The sequence below is a fragment of the Ptychodera flava genome, chromosome 4 (assembly GCF_041260155.1).
Source record: "Ptychodera flava strain L36383 chromosome 4, AS_Pfla_20210202, whole genome shotgun sequence".
In the NCBI taxonomy this organism is placed as follows: Eukaryota; Metazoa; Hemichordata; class Enteropneusta; family Ptychoderidae; genus Ptychodera; species Ptychodera flava.
In genome coordinates, this window is record NC_091931.1 from 8483758 (window position 1) to 8504314 (window position 20557).

A 20557-nucleotide genomic window follows, 5' to 3' on the forward strand; every position below is an offset into this window, starting at 1 on the left:
GACAATAAGCCCAATTTGCATGACTTCTGCAAAAGCCAGTCAATTTCTAAAGACATAAACTGAATAGTGGAAGCCCTTGCCAGTATTCAGTTTCCACTGTTAAATATAATGCTCTACACGACATAGGATCTCGGAGCCATTTGAACAGTTTCCTGAATATAAAAAAAAATCTCTAATTCCAAAATGACGGGCAATCCATCAAATACGCTTACAAAACACAGAAATGCTTTCCATGCAAGGCTGGATTGATACCCCAGGAAAAAGAAAAGTTGATGCCGAATTAGATCATTGACTTTTGATGGAAAACAGTGGAGAGTGAGAGAGGGATTTGAGACGAATTCTTTGATGATGATTAAACGGGCAAGAAACAGCTGCAAACTTCATCACTAATCCCAACTTCCTTCTCTGCTCCTTTCCACCCTGCTTTACATTTCCTGTGAGAGGAGGAAACACCCATAAACTACACTCAAAAAACGTGGAAATGGTCCTCCCGTGTGTAATCCAGGCAAACGCATGGCCAAGCCTTAGTATAGTCAGCCTAGCATTTACCAATCTCATTGCAATACGTGTGAGAGATGCACTCAGCAATCTTGAAGTTCATTAGTTCGGTCACATGACCTGAGCACAGAGAAAGACAGCATGCAACAGAGAATATAAAAAACTTTCAACTTACCAAAAGCTACTTTATCACTCACACATTGTACACATGGATATTTTCAAGGCCACTGCTACTACTACTGTACTACTTGGATAGCATCCCAAACTCAGCTGGTCTGATGTCTTTACTGGTACGTACAACGCTTGCAGCCACACTTTTCTTGTGTGGTCTCCGAATTTTAACTTCAAATGTAAAAGATTTTTGAGAAGAACGTTCACTGACCTAACACAAGCAAACACAGTAAGCCATACAGGTTTGTTTATGCGTCAGTAAAGCTACGCTACCAGTCAGGATAGACTTTTCAACTGTATCGCCAGCATACACACGCAAAACGTTGCCCTGGATCATTCCATTGTTGGGCAGGGAAGTTCAGCTGGTGAGCGAACACGACTTTAGCTGGCCCTAGTGCATCTCTCCACTCAGTTAATACAATCCATTATATCTACTTAAATCATTTAATACGAATGACAGCCAGTTTGTGAACAAAGAAATAATGGAAATTCTTGCTTTGCAGCAGAAAGAGCATGAAAGGGAGGGAGATTGCAAGTTCTTGTTGAGGAAATATTAAAATACTCAGACAGGCAAGAGCAGTTTTTTTTACAACTTTAAACTCTCTCTGTATTCACGAAACACAAAAACACAAAACAGAACAGAAGAGCATATCTAATCCCTGAGGATATGTCCTGAATTACCCAAACATGTCTGCAATACTTCATTCAAAAGTTGATGCCTTTCTGTTTCATTGCATTACCCCTATTATCAATTTTGTATTTTTTTGTCATGCATGCATGATGCATGTTTTAATGTTAGGTTTTCCCCAAATGTACATGTACATGAAACAGACGTACTACCAGGATGTACTCCTGTAACCAACAAAAGAAATTTGATTAAGACGGCTAATGATTTCTGCAAGTTTTTTTGGTCAAGATGTGTGAATTGTGACCCGTGGAGTGTCTGGCTTCTATCGATTTCCTATAGTTCTGGTAATTACGGCTTTACAAAGACATGTAATATTCTCGCTAACATCAAAGCAAACAAAGCAAGGTGGCCAGGCAATGCTTCAAAGCATTTCAATTCACACAGCCATACCTGCACAATACATGTTACATTCAGACACAAAAAGAAGCATAGTTCACTTGCATATTACTAATTCAGTTTCTCCTACAAAGTCACCACGCTACCACTACATCACCATCGGAACACCACATTTCTTGTCATTCATTTCCCCCTTCCCAAAAGAATTCAATTCTCAAATGATAAGCAGAATAATTGTTCATTTGTTCGGGGGAAAAAAACATGGGCAGACTGCACTGGGCAGCTCAGAAATGGAAAATTAATTATTGATGAGTTTAATTTTTATGGACCATCAATAAAGTACAACAATTGTGATTATATCACCATTACACGTGCATCAGCCTGAGGGGTATTGTTAAACCTGCCGTATCATCATGTCAAAAAAATTCAAGCTGGAATTTTTATCACTTACTCTGATCAGAGATCTATTGTTTCTGTTTTTGTTCCCGATTAGGCTTTACTCATTGAATAGCATTATGGCGAAGGGAAGACGCCACTTTTGTCAGACGAGGGCACCAAAGCCGCAACAAATCATTCAGGCTGCTCCGAATATTGACAGTTATACCAAGAGCTGACCTGAAGGCAAGGTCGATTTCCCCGTAGTCACCTCTACCCCGAGGGTTGCTTTCCCAACTCCATCACTCTGAGTAAAGCTGAAAACTTCAGCAACAGAAAAAAAATTGTCCTCTGAAACAAACATCGCCAGGAGATAGTTAGAGAGATCATGGAAAAAATCCCCCTACTTATAAAATACAATTATATTCTGACAGTAATGTAATGCTGTAATCTCAAGCAAGCCGTTCAGACTCACGCTTGTGTCATTTTTATTACAAACGCAACGTTGACATACATTTACATTCACTTAATGCTTACATGAATTCTAAGCTGCTGCACTGTGAACAGTGAGTGTGAGATGTTTACAAGTCAATTACTATCTCTGTACAGGTTAACATTTGGATCCCAAATTTTTCTCAATCCAGAGTTATTTCCACTGACAAAATGCCTGTCATGAATGAAGTATCTGTGCAAATGTGTCTACCCTTGAGAGTAACATTTTTAATTTGCAAGAGATTCATTCAATTTTTCAAGCAATGTGATCAGGAAACCACAGTACATTTTTCAACTTAACCAATCAAACTGCCTTTCAGTTGCAAATAAATTGCAATCACAGATCTGGTCATCGACTTGCCACTAATTTCTGCTGCCTAGTTGCCGTGGTAATTGCACTAACATTAAAGTGCACAACTAAGAATAGGCGGTATTCTCTCCTGCCAAGTCAAGTGCAGCAACTGATGCTGCATTGTGGGTAACAGCCTACCCATTACATTGAACTCAGTATCATGTTTGGTTTAAGGCAATGCACTGCTAAATACATAGAATTTGGGACTTTTCCCACATATTTTGCTACAGAGAATTTTATATTATTCTCTTTCATAATCTGACACTGCATTGCAAACTTTTTGAGCAAAAATCCTAAAATTCAACAGAGTCGGCGGTATTCACCAACAAAATGGCAAACATTCCTTACATCTCTTTCACAGAAACAAGACAGCTTACACTAAGTTTACTCCATGCATGTTTTTCAAAATAATTCTCCACATGCTACACAGACCAGATAGGAATATTAAAATTTTCAGTCTGAATACCTGTTCCTAAATCACATCACATGTAGCTCAAATGTTGATGCAGTCTTCTGCATCTACTCTATGTGAAATGTAAAGTCGTGGTTGAAATTGTGAAATTACACGCAATCCAACCATTTCCAATATGTAAAGGCAAAAATACACCACATACAGAACCACACACACACACACACACACACACACACACACACACAATGCAGATTTGCACCTCATATTACCTGGGTTGCCAAGATATTTACACAAACAGAAGCATAGACACAGACAGACACCGACATAAATAAACAATGAGTGTAAAAGCCACACATTGATTAATGTTGAGGCTTACACAAGTTACACATCGGAGACTGACATACAAGTATCTTTTAAAGTGTTATATGTACCTTGATAAGGTGTGTAAGAATGCCCTTGTAACATTCAATTGTCATCCTCTAGTAAGATACTAAGTAATATAGACATAACAGGGAAAACTATTACACCCGCTGAATAGGAGTCTGTACAAAGCTACAACTTTTGACAGTATTAAGCTCACAAAAAACTTTTAAAGAAGTCCAACTGGCTCTGTGTGGCTTTAAGAACCACCTGTATTGGTGTTCAACCATGCATGACATAATCAGTGGCTTGACAAAGATAACACTGCTCCATGGCCCCAGGCACTGCGGTCTCTCTCTCTCTCTGCAATGATAACACTAAACAGCCAGGCTGAGTGAGAGGAGGGGGCGGTGTTACATGCAGGCTGTCTCAGGTATCATGCCGAACTTAAATCCAAACCTTGCAGTTCTCTTTCACCGTTGCAGATGGCTGATTAACAAAGGAACTTGGCCGTCAGCCTTCAATGGAACGCATGCATAGAGTGTGCTGTAATGCAATTATGCAAGATAGAGAAGCATTGGGGCAAAACTGCAGGAACGGAAAGACAGATGTGGTATCTTAAAGTGAGGATCTCACTGAAATGTGTGAGTCTCATGACTTCATCAGCACAAACAAATATACCATATGCCAGATTTCTCACCAGTATTTGTTTTCCAGGGAAATTTCTGTCTGATCTCGATGAAAACTAAAAGATGAAATCTACATCTCGACTATCTACAGTTGTACACAAATATGACGCCTGGAACTTCAAATACATTTCTTGTGGTAAATTTACCGAACTCTATGGGAACAAACAACACACACAAACACCCACCTGCAGATGGCAAATAACCTGTATTTCACACATGTATAATTTTACAACCTTCTAGTATTTGGATACATCTGAGGTGACACATCACTGAGTACATAGAGTCACAGAGGTGTGCAAACAACAACTTTCTAATGTTTCGTTTACATTTTGGGTGAGAACATTTCTTTGAAACATTCCAAAATACAACTTGAGTTTTCCACAATGTTGCATTTGTATATTCTCATCACCTGGGCTGGATTTTGAAATTTTGAAATTTCAGTTTTGTCTGTTGTGATGCAAAAATACAGAAATGCCTTAGTTTAACATACCGTAGCCCATTGGCATAATACACTTGTTTGAAACCAAATGAAGTGAACAGAACTCCTCGGTATTTAAAAATCACACATGTTATGCATTTTATGTACGTTTTTACTTAGGTTGCTGTCTTATCGTACTCTTTAAAAAAAATTTTGATACATTTGGTTAGCTCCAAACACTTGCAATGTACAAGACTATACTAATACAGTATATGCTGCCACACACAAATTTTTCAATATGCAGCTACTTCATTCATCACAGCACAACTTGGGTGAAAGGTCACAGACAAGGAGTGACATATCTGTATGCAAATTTTTGTATTGACATGTAAAATAATATGACATTAGAGAATAAAAGATAAAAAATATATTTGCATATAAATTTGAAGTACACCTGCAGAGATAATTCTCCCTATAAATAACGCAAAATCACGTGTAATTTAAAACTAATTTTCTTCCAATTTGCAGAGAACAGTTGTCACGAAAGAGCAACTAGACGTTTCCACACATCTATGAGCTAAGACATCTGCCAGTGTAATTATTTTGTCATTGCTTCCTGTTCTAATAAATCAAATGTTGTCTGACAGCTTCACTGGTGAGTTCATATGTCACTTCATCACCAGGGTGGAAGCTCTCCTGTTTTTATGCATGCAGCGCATTTACCTCTACACACTACATGCAGAGAGAGACTATAAGTGTTGCATTAATTGAAGTAGTTCCTTTGTGTCCTGATGAACTACATTCAAGCTACAGCCTACACAGTCCTGATACAGGCTACTTGTCTAGGGATGAATAAACTAATGATGAGCATTGTCTAAGGCAAATTGATTTTTCAGTAAATGATATTAGGGTTTGTCTGGCTTCTGCATGTGTGTTCCCGCTTGTCCTTCAAGGTAAGCTATCGAGTCTTCAGGGATGTGAAGTTATTGTTCCTTTTTACAATGTAGAAATTTCTCAACTTAATCTTGAAACAGTTAATTGTACAGGGATTGCTGTGGGATGGGGATCGCTATGGGAACTGCCTCCCTGGACCAATGAATCTGAATTTCTTGTCATCACTGGAAAGATGACCATCTTAGCCACACTACGTGTATAGTTTGAGTTCAGCTTCTTCCAAAGTGTTGTCTTTATCACCCTGGCTTATTCACTCAAGGCAGGTTACTTAAAACCTTACCTGGCTTATATTGCAAATTACACAAATTATTTTAAATCAGACCAGCCCAAGTGTAATTGAAAGTTGATCCGCAAGAATGTAATTTTCCAATACATTTGTTTTCATGTGATAAATTTCAATTACGATAAATTCATTATGATTAATTTCTAATGGGAACAAATTTAATTATAAATTTAGCTTCAATGCAGAATCAATATGCAAATGTCACGACAATGATAATTTCAATCACAATTCCTTGGCTCAATGTGAAATATGCCATGCTAATTATCATTAAGAAATAAATTAGCATCATAATATTTTATCATAATAACCAACTGTGTTCCAATTGGAGTATAAGTGATAGCAAGTGGAGTGATTGGCCGCATTCATGACCCTATATGACCTTACATCCTGGTGACTTCATCATTATAGTCTTTCCATTGCTGCTGTAGCCAAGAAAAAACACAAATATTTATAATCTGGGGAATAGAAGTAGAAATTTAGTCTAGACAGCGATGGCAGGGCTGACCTTTGCAAAGTCTGAAACCAAATTGTTGCACCAAATGAAAATGCCAAAATCTGTGTGAGATTTGCAAATCAGGGATCATGAAAATGATTGCTAGTGTGGGGTAGTCAATACAACAATAAGAGCCAAGCATCAAAAAGTTTTAGCTGAATGAGAGCCAGGCCCATGTGTGTTTACATGTCCACGTCTTTGAATAGCGCGAGTACCAACAGAGTGTGGGTAGCGCCCCTGGCTTAATAGTCAGTAAAGTGCAGGTATACATGTTGCCCCGAGTTGGAGAGTAAAATCTGTAACCCTGGTTGACTATTGATTGAGAAAGGGCAGAGCCCCCTGGCCAATTTAAGACAAATAAGGATTCTGTTCCATTCTGAAAGGCACTGGATGTGTAGTAAATATTACTTCTTATATACAGCATAGGGCATTTTGAGATCACACCAGTAAGAATAGCTCTCTGATTGACATTTACTTTTTATGTATCACATGACATGCAGCAATATGGGATAAACTTTTGAATTTCACTGTGGACTAAAGACACCAAAGTTTGCCTTGCGAAAAACTTGTGCCCCAAGAAAGACTTGTATCCTAAGAAAGCTTCCGTGCGATGTTTAAAGTTGGAGGTTTCCTAATTGTATGTTAATGTTTGCTACAACTGAGAACTATACATGTACTTTATATCACTCAGTTACTGCGACACACATTGGTGCATACATGTCAACTGTGATGGCAGGCTTCAGACATCTGACAATTTTAACAACGCACAGGCATTTATCCACTCACTGAATATCATGGTCTACTTCACCAACAGCTGTTCTGTAAATTCCATTAGTGAAGAGAGAAAAAAAAAGGTGAGCAGGATCGGTAATCTGTGGGGTCAGTTTCAGCTACAGATTATGATGTACAAGAACATCTTACTAAAATACACACATATCTGAAACGACCATTGGGTGGTTCTCCATCCATCATTCACAAAAATAGCTCCCTACATTATCTGTCCTGAGATGGTTTGGGGTCACTGATAATTCCCACGATAGAGAGGGAAGTCAAGAGTATACCTACATTCAGACATGAAGTGCTGTATGAATGGGAGATTGTGTGGATAAATACCATTGCTATCCTCTTATCTTTGATACAGGTAAAAAAAAAGGCTTTGCTTACATTCATAGCTTTCCAGATATCCATTGCATGAAAGTACAGATATCGCTTGCTTTAACTTTGTAATTTGAAACCCACTCCAAACATGATGCCTTTTCTTGGCAATGAAGGGCCGACAACCATGCAGTATTTTCTCACTGAGAGCATATGTTCTTTGCACAGAGTGAGACAAACAGTGCTTGTTCTTTGTGAAGTACCGTGTATCTGTGTACATGTGCAGTCGTGACTTTTCAGTTCAAAGAAAGCTGTACATGAAAAGACCAACGAGGTTTATCAGTAAATCAGTATATTCATAGCTGGCGTGTCATGGCACACTAGTGATACACAACTGCCTTACAGCTCAACTGTATGGATAGAAAGTTTACAAACAGAAACTTCTAGACATTCCTACTGGTCTCTCAGATTTCAGAAATCTTGTGCATTCGCAAAAAGCAGTCATCATGCATTTGGATCAATTTGAAAAAGCTACTTGACCTCTATTTTGACCATCTCAGTACATAGTTGCCAAAACTTTGACAAAGTCACTGGCTTGAGCTGGAGGCTGTGCCCGGGAGGCTGTGGCACCCAGTATGGCAAATCTGCTACATATGGGAGACCATGTCTATTGCAATTGCATATGATTCATGTGATGTGTACTAAGCATAGATTGGTCTCAGTCCCATGAGCTACAATGCTAGTCTAAACAAGCAAAATGGTATGAGGAACTGTTGACACTCAATAGTTGCAGGGAAGAAGACAGAATTCGGAAGCAGTTTTCTACATAAGTTGTTCCAACCCTGTGATGTGTGGGGATATCAAACATCTGTGGCCACTGTTTACACATATAACGCCACACAGTCAAGGCACATTCCAACGCTTTTGTTTTGCCTGTTCATTACCATTTGCACTTCTAAACTTTGAGTTTATTTGTTTCTCCACTGCTAGTCTCATCTCAGAAGATGTAAACTGACCTCTGACCCTGTCTTCTTCATACACAGTGACAGAATATTTATATATACAATGTAGATGTACCAAATGTGAGCTATAAATGATTCAAAATGGGGAGCTGCAGAAGCAGACAAAAGAATCGGTAAACGGCTTTCAAGTCGCAATCCTGCAGTGTGATGTATTGGTCTAGTTGAAGTTCAAATGAATACAGGACATAAATCACTGTCTCAACTTACATGCGCCACAGTGGAGGAGCTCTGCTGCACTGTGAAAAGGCAAGTCTTCCAGCAATCCAATGTGTCCTCTTATATACAGTCACAGTCCATGTGTCGCCGGGTAATCTTTTCTTATGTGATCCAGTAACTCATATGATTGCGAACTCGTCATATACAAATTTCCTTCCAGATAAACAAATTCTGGTCTCCGTGGCAACAGGGAAAGTATAACTTTGCTATCCTGAAAGATACATAGAGTCAGCACACATCAGCTACAGAAACAAACTTCCTGCAAAACTGAAAAGTTCAACAATCAGTATTGTACATACCTCAATGATAAAATATCAGCACTTGAACTAGAAGTTTACAAATAATTTGCAGTTTTACAACTGAAATTTTGCTTCAATAATGTTGAAAAATAAAGATGATATTTCTTGCTTTACACTGCAGTTCACTTGTATTTACGCATGTAGTCATCAATACTGTACTTTGGGGGTCTGACTTCTGCACTTTCATAAAGGGGTAGTCAGTATATGTACAGACAAATATTACTAGTTACTAACTCAAAACTCCAACAGATGAAGTTATTGTACAATACATCAGAATTTAACTGTCACTTGGCTGTGGAGTCGAGTGGGCGACACTCAAGGGATGACGTTTCTATCCATGGGCTATTCCTTGACCTCTCCCTCAGATCATAATAGTACCACCCAAAGTGGAATTAGCATGGGTCAGGAAATCCATTGGCCGAGTAGGAAAATGGACACCAGATGTTGGATTATGGAAATTCCAGATTTCAGGGTCAAGTCTGTTTTTTGTTGCATTTTTTCTGACAGAAGTGTTTATTTTCACTCAACAGATTAGCGGCAACACACCCAGTCTGCAGGAAAAAATGTGAACTTCCCAAAAGGCTGCATATTAAAGATTATGATAGGGATTGCAATTCCTGCTATCCAAAGCCTTGGTTTCCTCAATTGAAGTCAGATTTTACAAAAAAACAATTGTTCACTAACAGAATGACTCTTCTCAATCATACAGTTACAGGGTGGATATTAAATATTGCACTTGCCAATTTAAAAACCTTTAAGTTCTCTCAGAGTCCACGGCCTACTGTATCTAATGGTTGTCCTGACTCTAATCTGCAATGAATCTGGTATAACTTTACAGTGATAAATAAAGTTACTGCAATTTTGCATAAACATAACAGAACAATACATGTTGAAATAATATGATTACAAGCAGTACTTAACCTTGATTTCTATCAGTAAACAGAAGTCATAAGCTGTATAATAATTTCACATTCACTGCGGATATTACTCTGGCATTATTCAGGAAACCCTAGGGCATCATTCCTTTCAATGCACATTATCAAATTCACACAACTCCACTGGCCATGCATGTGATACAACAGCATTTTGGTAGTTCAGTTGTGGCAATCCATTTGTTTGTTTGTTTCTTTGTGAATTTGTATGCATAGTGTCAACTATTCATTTTCTATAATGACGTAACATCATGACATAGTGTTTTCTACAATTTTACTTATAGTTTGCTTTGAAATATCTTACACAAATACTGTATGTTTGTTCAGCCCAAGTAAATAACAACAAATTTGTTTCTACTCATTGACATTTTTTCCCCAAATTTAATATGACATTAATGCAAGTTCATTTTTTCTAATTGCAGTGTTTCATCCAGGATGGCATCAACAGGGGGGGGATTTTCCCCTTTACCAGAAAAGTTAGGGGGGATTTCACCAGTTCATATGTTCTACTTGTATCTCTAACATGTGACTTGCACCATTTCATGAGGGGACTGGTCTCCCCTTGACAAATTACTAGGGGGTGCCAGCATGTCAACAGAGGGGGAATCCCCCGTCACCCTCTCTAGATGACTAGATTGACTCTCTAATTGACTGCAAAAAACTTTATTTTTCTTTTTAGTGTATTTAATATTGAGTATGAAGGGAATGCATCTCAACACACTGCAACACTTTAGGAGAGAACTGTGAACAGATCAGAGAGGAAAAAATAATGACGAGCGGGTCTCAAAGTTATTCAGGCAGTGACAAGGTCGAAATAATTAATTTCTTTTATTATAATTCGGTGTTCAAATCACAGCTCACCAGTATGAGGTTTACAGTTATATTTTCCCACTGTAGAGACATTTCTAAATTCAGGGAGTCACGGCATTGACCTTGATTAGTAGGTACCATGCTAGTCTAAAATCTAGGTGAGTGCCCTGGCCATGCAAACCAAAAACTTTGCAAAAGCTTATGGAGAAACACAAGTACCAAGCTAGAACAATGTGCCAAACTGCTTCCATATTGCTGAGCCTATCGATTTATAGTTCTGACAAATCACTGTTGTCCAGGCACACACAGGTTCAGAACAGAGGGTGTTCAATTGATTGGAGACCAAACAAACTTTGAACCAATGCAATACACTCTCTGTTTATCAAAGTTGTAAGCCAACTCCTTTTCAATATGTAATTCCTTAAACAACCAGACAATATTTGAAGAGTGACTGTTCTCTGCAAACACAACACCAGTGTAGCCTGACTGGTGTTTGCAATCCACAGCATTACAAAATCAATATTGACTTTTTTTTTCAACTGGCAAACATTCCTGCTGGGTTTTCCTGAATGCTCCGTTCAAAAAAGTTTCATTCAGTGGCGGATTCCAATCGAAAGAGGATTTAGCAGTGGTAAAACAAGCTTGTTCTTTGTCTGTGAAACGCAAAGAGTATTAGTAACAGCTGTCTGGTTGGAAGTTGACAGCTACCAGAACAAAAGCTACATGTACGTAATACGTAGTACGTAGCTACAATGCAAAAAGACTGTATGTGCCGAGACTTTCGCTCATGACAATACTCCTACGTTCCACTCAATATACATGTACTCTCTTCCATTTTCAAAGCCCTTTTTTCAACTTTTTTACTCTCAGGTGTGATTGAAAGCAGATCTTTTCACAGAACATTGCATCATCTCAAATCCTTCACTGCCAGTCACTGTCAGACTTTATGTTTCATGAAAACAAAAGAAATAAAGTGGTTCTTCAGGCCATGATGTGCTGGTATCTGTTCAATGCGTGTTTTCAATACATGGAAGTTGAAGTTGCTCAACAGGATGTGAGATGTCAAAGCAAAACATCAGCAATACATCACATATTTTGTATAAACATGAGCGTGAAACATTACACAGAAAACCTGATGTATAATCACTGTGCAAAAATGCAAGAATTACAGACTGTATGCATTTCCTCACAAAAGTTCATGATAAAGTTTTGATTTCTGAATAAAACATGACAACTTGACAGCCTCACCTGATTGATTTCTTGAGAACACAATGGAAACTTTCCAAAGGTTGAAAAGTTGTGAAATACCAGACAGAAACCACAGAAACCACAGATTCATTAGTAAGACAAAAATTCAACAGTCCACAGAAACAAAAGTTGGATCTTGAAAACAATAGCTGGGACAAAAATGGAAAAGCACACTACACACAAAAGATAACATTCCATGGTATGAAGTCACATTCCATTAATTACCTATGGGACTATAACTGACCATAATAATGATATAGTTATGTCAAAGTTATGTTTTATAACACAGTGGAGAATGGCACGCGTGTCCTGTCAACAATACACAACCACTCTTTATTTTAATCTGGAACGTATATTTTCATCTTAATCTGATCAACATTCGATCAAGTTTAGGCATGCCAGACATAGAAAAGAACAGCAGGTACTGGTATTGTGAAGCAGCTACCATATCAAACAAATCCCACTGAAATACATGTACAGTTATCAAGTATTGACAAATACTTTGTCTAAATGCATTCTATATGTCAACGCTTACGAAAGACCTTTGCTATTATTCCACTATGTATGAAAAGTTGAATAAGATAGCCCCTTGGCACTGATAAATAAGTTACCTGTAGTAAATCTAAAATTCCCTTTGACACAGTGTCTTACATTGTTTGATACCATATGCCATCACACTACTCTTTGTTCTGTATGGATCCGTATTGATCAAAAATCATCAACTGTAACATGTTTTTGTGTTGGAACGAAGTGGACTGCAAACAGTACAGAACAGATGGTTATGCTTTGTCTCTTCTTGACAATTACAGTCATTGCCTCCAGTTTAAAATATTTGAAATTATATAAGGGCTCCTGTAAAATGGATATCAACGATTGATGAACATGAAAATCATTAAAGTACATGTATCTGATATTTTAGATTGTTTTTTAATGTTTCAAATAACCCACATATTTGATTATGTAAACCTTCTATAAATTCTAACAGTGGAATAAAGAGGTTAGCAATTGAATTCAGTGTTTGATGATTGAAGAGGCAAGTACCATATTCCTGAAAATCTGATGGCCATTAGTTTGTTACTCACTTTTGCATGGATTTTGGAACAATTTTTACCTCCCCCCCCCCCCACCCCCACACCATCCCTGCCCACTTTTGCCAGAATTCCCTGTTGTCGAGTTAGATTCAGAAAACACAGTTTGAATGTAATAGAATTCTTTTGTTCACTGTAATACCAGGTAGATGGTAGGGTCAAAGCTTTCAAGGTAGCAGATTGGAGGTCTATGACCTTGAATCATAATCTTTGCTCACTGACATGGAAGTGCCACGGCCAGTCTCACAAGAACTGCTACTACTACCTCCATGCCTACACAAAAACCCTACACTACCAAACCAATATTGACTCTAAGGATTCAGAAGTTACCAATTTCAGGTGTAACAGTACAAGCTGCATATTGAATGGACTGGCGCACATACCGGGACACAAGTTCATTACCTGGCGATATGTTTGGGGGCACTTGTTGGAAACGTGTATTTTATCAGTGCATGTTCTTGTGTGGACAACTTGAAAATAAAACAAACAAAACTAAGCAAACAAAGCAATCAATGTGAAGAGGTTTGAGATATCCCTACGCAGACAGTTACACTAAGCACCAGATGCCTGAAACTATTCTGCACACATTTGTGGTACCTGTTGAAGTAATCTTTTAATCTTTTCATAGCTCAACTTGCAGGCTGGCCAGCTGCCAAACCTATTGCGAAAACTATGTACCCTAACAAAGGTATCACAGGTAAAGTTGAACTTGGCTTGAGGCAATGGACTTACTGACAATGGAATTTTTATAGAAAATATCATGATCTGATAGCAGTATGTACATGTATAATGTAGTTGGAAACTGAACGACAAACTTTCAATTTCTGTATTATGGTACATACATCATTGGCGGTCAATACACGTTGTATAATACATGTCTGTTCCACAGGCGCACGACGTCTTTTAAAATCACTTGTCTGTAATTTTAATGTTGAAACATGCATTTTATTAAAATCTGTGCAAACGGAAATCGTGCGGGCAGCTATTGAGGCATACAGTGAACAGTGCCCCGTGCACGGCTGTGGCCGCTTAGCTCAACTGTTAACGTTACTAATTTTATACAAATGGCGAATTTTAAAATCACTTGTCTACAATTTTATTGTTGAAACATGCATTTTATTGATAACTGTGCGAACGGAAATCATGCGGACAGCTTTCGAGAAATACAGTGAGCAGCGCCCAGAACACGGCTGTGGCCGCTCGGCTGTCTTGTACACATTACTCTAAAGGTACGAAACTATTTGGAAAATAATTTTTAAATTAGACAAAATTAACGGTTATTGGCCATCCTCGAGATTCAAACTTCAACATAATCAAGGGGATACTTACAAAAATCGATCGATCGGCTTTCTAACTTGTAAAGTTAACATCGGCCCTAACTACGGCTGATAATTAGCGCAATGTTTTTTTACAGACAAGTCCCCTGCCAGCGCCATTTTCAAAGTGTCCAGCTTGAAGTTGACGCATGCGCATACTTCCTTTTAAACCAATACGTCATTGTTATTCGTACTGAGGAATAGCCTTCAAAATGGCGGTGTCACGGGAGTTGTCCGCAGGTGAAATTTAGCGGCTTACCAGCAATTACATGGCCCGGTGCAATTTTTGTGTTTCAAGAACCCAGTCGATCGATTTGGTACCATGCATGCGACAACACAGAGAAGTTTAAATCCCCAGGGTTGCCAACAACGTTTTATTTTACGGATTTTATTTAAATTATTTTCCAAATAGTTTCGTACCTTTAGAGTAATGTGTACAAGATAGCCGAGCGGCCACAGCCGTGTTCTGGGCACTGCTCACAGTATGTCTCAAAAGCTGTCCGCATGATTTCTGTTTGCACAGTTATTAATAAAATGCATGTTTCACCATTCAATTACAGACAAGTGGTTTTAAAATTGGCCGAGTGTATACTATAAGAAACAGCAGAGCTAATCGGCCACAGCTGTGCACTGGACTGTAGTGTAGTGATGGGCACTGTGCACTGTATGCCTCAAAATCTGGCCGCACGATTGCCGTCTGGACATTTGTTAATAAAATGCATGTTTCAACATTAAAAATTCAGATAATTGATTTTAAAATTCGTCGTGCGCCTATGGTATGTTCTAGGCAAATGGACTTTTCTAACAGAACTGTGCGAGTTGTTTTTGGGATGTCATCTGCTAACTGACAACCTAACCATTCAAGCCCTGATTCTCTGTATATGAGTTATGTATAGAGGTGCATCCATCGAATTGAAACAATAGGTTCTATAGGCTTTCCATGAAAGGGTTAGAAATATCTACATTGCAAACCGTAAATCAATTTGACACTGCCACGTGAGAAGTGACAGTACAACAGAGATAGCAAGGCCCCTCCTCCTACCTGCGGTTGGTTTCAGCGTTCAGTCCCCATACCAGCTTTTGACCACCGCAACAACTCCTGTCAACTTACTCAGCGGTGGTTGGTGTCAGTGCCCCAAGGCATGTCAGCCATTCACAACTACACCATGCATACCAACATACCTAGTTATTTCTTTTCATATGCCCATAGGCAGAACACTCAAAAAAAAGCCCTGCACACAATAATACTCCCTCACACAATGTCCAATGCAAATCAACTCGGGGCTCCCTTCACTTGTCCCACTTATTTATGTACACAACTAAACACTGAGGAGTAACCAGCTTGGTGGATCTCTTAATTACTTAGCAATTACTGCCATTCTTGCTGTCTTTAGACTCCAAAGACTATCATTTGCTTATCCATGAATGAACTCTCTTGTCCGTGGTATTTGAGTGGTGATTTTAATCCATTTATGTAATCATTTATATTCATTGCTAACAGCTATGAAAAGCTACACACTTTTATGGTCAAAGTTAGGTTTTACTTATGTAAAGCATAAAAAATACAACCATCTCTGTCAACACATCAATGTTACCACAAACTTACACTATATGATTCACTTTAACATGGTGAGCACCATTTATAGTTTCATACACTGGATTGAAAAAACGTTCAAAATTATTTAGAAATAGATGAATATTCTACTGACATATGAGATTGAATGGCAAAGATCTTGTAAGCTCAGCAATGAGATGCAATGGCATTATGCAGAACAAAAAGGCTTGATCTTTGCAATCTAAAACTTTTTCTAAATCGATCATTTTGTACATACATGTTGGGGCAAATTATTTCAAACATACAGCATTAATCCCCTTGTTAACAACAAGTGTTTTTCTTTGTTACATATACATATACATTGTGCATATATTCAGTATAATCTGTAAGATCAAGTGGGTACCTTTGCATGAAGTTCAACTTCAATGTTCAAAAAAATTTGGGAAAAACCTACGTGTAATGACATGTCTTTTTGGTTTACACTTGAATGAAAGACTAAAAGTACCATACCATAGGAAGTGGGCAATAGATTACACAACTGACTCATTCTACCATTGAAGTACTGGAATTCACCAAGCACACGTGAACATTACTATACATCAGTTAACTCCAGTTCTATGGACATTCTATGTCCACAGAACAGATGACTTGTCAACAACAATTGACATTTGCTGTAACAACTACACATTACATCCTATTCCTAGCTTGCAAATTGTTATGGTATTTGCTGTGGGCAGAGTCCACTATTCAGAGTACAGCTAAATAACATTAACATGTGACCACTGCTCTGCCAAAGCCATTTCCAATAGACCCTTTGTAAACTGAATGATTCAATGATCTGCCAACAACATTATACAAATGCTTTTTCACCGTTTTCTCATAACATTACAATTTCATAAGCTGTATCCACAATAATTTATTTTTCTGTGGCCAGTTACTGACTAGAACATGCAACTATATCTACACAGACATTACCATAATCATGACGTTTGATTACCAAATGACAATTCCATTCATAAATTAAGGTAGAATGCGCCACAGAGACAGATATTCAGACTCTCAATTTCTGAATTTTTTTTTCCTGATCTACCACTTGTGGGGACTCATTTTAATGCTCCTGGACAAGGAAAAACTTTCACCATCTTAGTTTTCTGAAAATCCAAAATTTAATTTTCCCCCATAGAGTTAACTCAGGGATGGCGGCCATCTTGAATTTCAAATATCGCAAAATGTTGGGTAATTTGTTTCGCTAGTTCAAAACTTTGCACGGTGATCCCCGATTTTTATTGTTGATTTGGTAAGAGAATGGTTGGGAGTTTCATTCAGGAAGTTTGAGCAAAAGTTTAAGGCTTTCACTTTTGAGGCGCATACTACCTTAATACCAACTTTTCCTTCTTTTGCTCTCATTTACATATTTTTTAATCACAATGCAGCATGTTTTATAGCAAAATTCAATTTATACAGAACTTCACCATTTTTATAAACTTTAGTGTTCTACAAACCTTAGACACCAGCAGATTCCTAAGGTAAACACTTACATTGTATATCCTAGACTGCTGTAACAGCCAGACACTCAAGAACACAATCATAGCCCAATTAGAAAACTGTTTTCTGAGTGAGTCTGTGATGTAATTAACACATCATTTATGGAGAATCTCTATCATGTTACCAGGCCAACATCATTCCTGGTGGCCAAGGAGATTTTAAAGCCTGTCAACATCACAAAGCTAAGATGGAAATTTAGTTCAAAAGTTTTTGACTCACCAAAACATTGATGTCAAGAAGTCACTGCCAAATCTTCCAAGCTTAGATTAGATATACTACCCTTTTCCTTTATTAACACATTGAACTTAGATGTATATTGATTTCAAACTATTCTCTACAGGAAAAAGTTTCTTGGTTGGCATCAGTGCCAAATTTCCTGACAATGCTGCAGGTCACAGCTGAGAGATCTACCACTGAATGGGTGTTTATCTTCGAACGGTTCAAACACCACATAGACCACTTTCCCGGAAGTAGATTTCAAAACGAGACTACGGCGCACCGGGGTGTTCCGGTGTATGCTCTGCTGCTGTGGTCTGAGGCGGAAAAAACCTGCTTCTCGGAGGAGGGAGTTGGAGGAAAAAAAGTTTAGACTTTTCAAAAAATCAAATGATAATCATGTCAAAATATAAGGCTGACATACCGGTCATTTTCATCATAAACGCCACAAAGAATATTACATAAATTCTAACACTACTAAAGCCTGCAAGTTGTATGGAACAAGTCACACTGACTTACAACTACTTGCCCCCTACTTGCCCAGCGCTTACGATCAAGAATTAGTGCAGATTGCATGACAAATGTATTTCATCAAATAATACAAATATTTATTTTAATTAAATTAGCAGTAGGCCCTATCTGTCCGTAGGAACTTGTCAATATAGTGGAGGGACTGTGGTATAGTGTATAATTTACCGTCGATCGAACACCCCAGCGTACGTCGTATGTTGATGTAAATACCCTGCGCGCGCATCTAAAAACCGCGATCTTCCACTTCCGGGAAAATGGTCTATGTCTGAGACCTGACGAAAGCTGGACGAGTTCACATTTCATAACTGACTCAATGCACACATGGAAAACAGCGACATACTCCTACTTCATCAAAAAGATCCTCTGAGATCGAATTTCCCAATGCTAAAATTCACCCTTTAGATGGTGCCAAGACAGCTTAAAGTATTATCGGCAGTCTGAGTTAGGTTTCAAATTCTTCATCTCACAAGTAAGAATCGAGGACAACACTTTTCATTCATTAATTCCAGATACATTTCTTCTGGAAAGCAACATGAGCTCATGATGTTAATTCATTTTCGCAAGTTTGAAAAAGAGTCGATGGACAAACTGAAAACGGTTTACCTGGAATTTTTTTAGGTTGGTTAGCAAGAATATTACACAGGACCTGGCAGGTTCTATAATGTAAGCTACATTGTAGTACTGGTACATGGTAGCTCAATCTGAGTGTAGGGCCTGTCTAGGTTGATCAAGTGTAGTGGATTCTTACATGAGTGAGCTTCATAGTGAATATATTCTTCTGTCTTCAGTGCAGTGTGCCCTCTAAGCCTATTTGGCGCGCCATGACTCATGAATATTCTCTGTGACGCAAGAAAATTTTCAGTTGAATAGGAAATTATACATTGTGACTCAAGAAAATTTCACAAATTTTTCAATTGACTCAGAAGTTTCATGAAATCTGTTTTGTTAGAGGGCACACTGCTTCAGTGAGTAATTCATAAATTTCAAAAAAAAATTTAGACTGGTGCTATTGAAGAAATACATTTGATCCTGGCGTTGTGCTAGGTAGGGTTTTCTTGTGCTACTTTACCTCTGTGATCTGAAATATTTTAAAGGACCATAGATAGTGGAGCCTCGGGTCCTGTATGTCTTTGTAAGGAAACAATTGTTGTTCTGAAAGCATACATACAATAATTTGTTTGCATATACACATGGCATTGCAAGGTGTGAAAGACTACAGAATACCATGGACAAACTAGTACTTAGTCTAGTAGTATTACTAGTAGGGTACAACTGTACATGGATGTATTACATCCATGAACTGTAGCATGAATGAAGTCCCTCCTGGAGAGACTTGTAGGAGCAACAACATTACATTTATTGATCAAATATTTACCACCATCCCAAGATACCAAATCAGACCATGGAGGTCTGTTTTATACCTCCATGATCAGATTGAGAGCATAATGTATGATAACTATACATGAAAGTTTACTAACAGTCATAATGATATCAATGACAATGGGAAATCATACGGTAAGGGTAATCCACGTCACTCTGTAGTTTGTCACTGGATTCCGGGCAGGAAAAAACTGCCTGTCCCCAGTCCGGTTGTATGAACAAACTCAAGTGCGTAAATTTCTAGCTCTGGGACAGAAAATTACGTAATTCCTTTGATAAAGTGCAGTAAGACAAACCTGAGCGGTCTTACAGAGCGATGTCGTTTCTGTAAATCGTTGTATGGGAAGAAACTTGTTGAAATCCTGCTAGCTACATCATGTTTACACGTATATGTAGAATACTTGCTACAAAAGTAAAAACTCATAATAATGACTGACACACTTTTTTTACCCACTCGGAACAACCGCAGCTTGATTCACGGTTTGTGGAGGGACCGTGGTTGATTGTTCGTAATGCGAAGAGAGTTAGCGGCGTTTTCGGCCACGGTACTTACATGTAATACATATACAACTGTACATGATACTACTCCAAAATTCATTTCATTACACTGCTACTATATAGCCAGGCAACTCAACATACGACACAGTCAATAGTGGACCGCAATCGCACAAACTGATAGTTGAGAGAAGACACACGACACATGCTACCCGACACATGTGGTTCAACAAGAGTATAAATCAATGAACAACAATAGAGGTACACACTTAAGATGATGTTGGCACC

The 20557-nt window shown here is 38.3% G+C and overlaps 1 protein-coding gene across 1 annotated transcript in view; it reads right to left on the reverse strand.

The window, feature by feature from the left end:
* LOC139130555 (teneurin-3-like) overlaps positions 1 to 8976 on the reverse strand; it is a 121396-nt gene extending 112420 nt beyond the window's left edge. Inside the window, 1 exon segment of the mRNA XM_070696303.1 lies at positions 8846 to 8976. The gene's annotated coding sequence lies outside the window, so the exon portion shown is untranslated.
* Positions 8977 to 20557: the final 11581 nt, after the last annotated feature.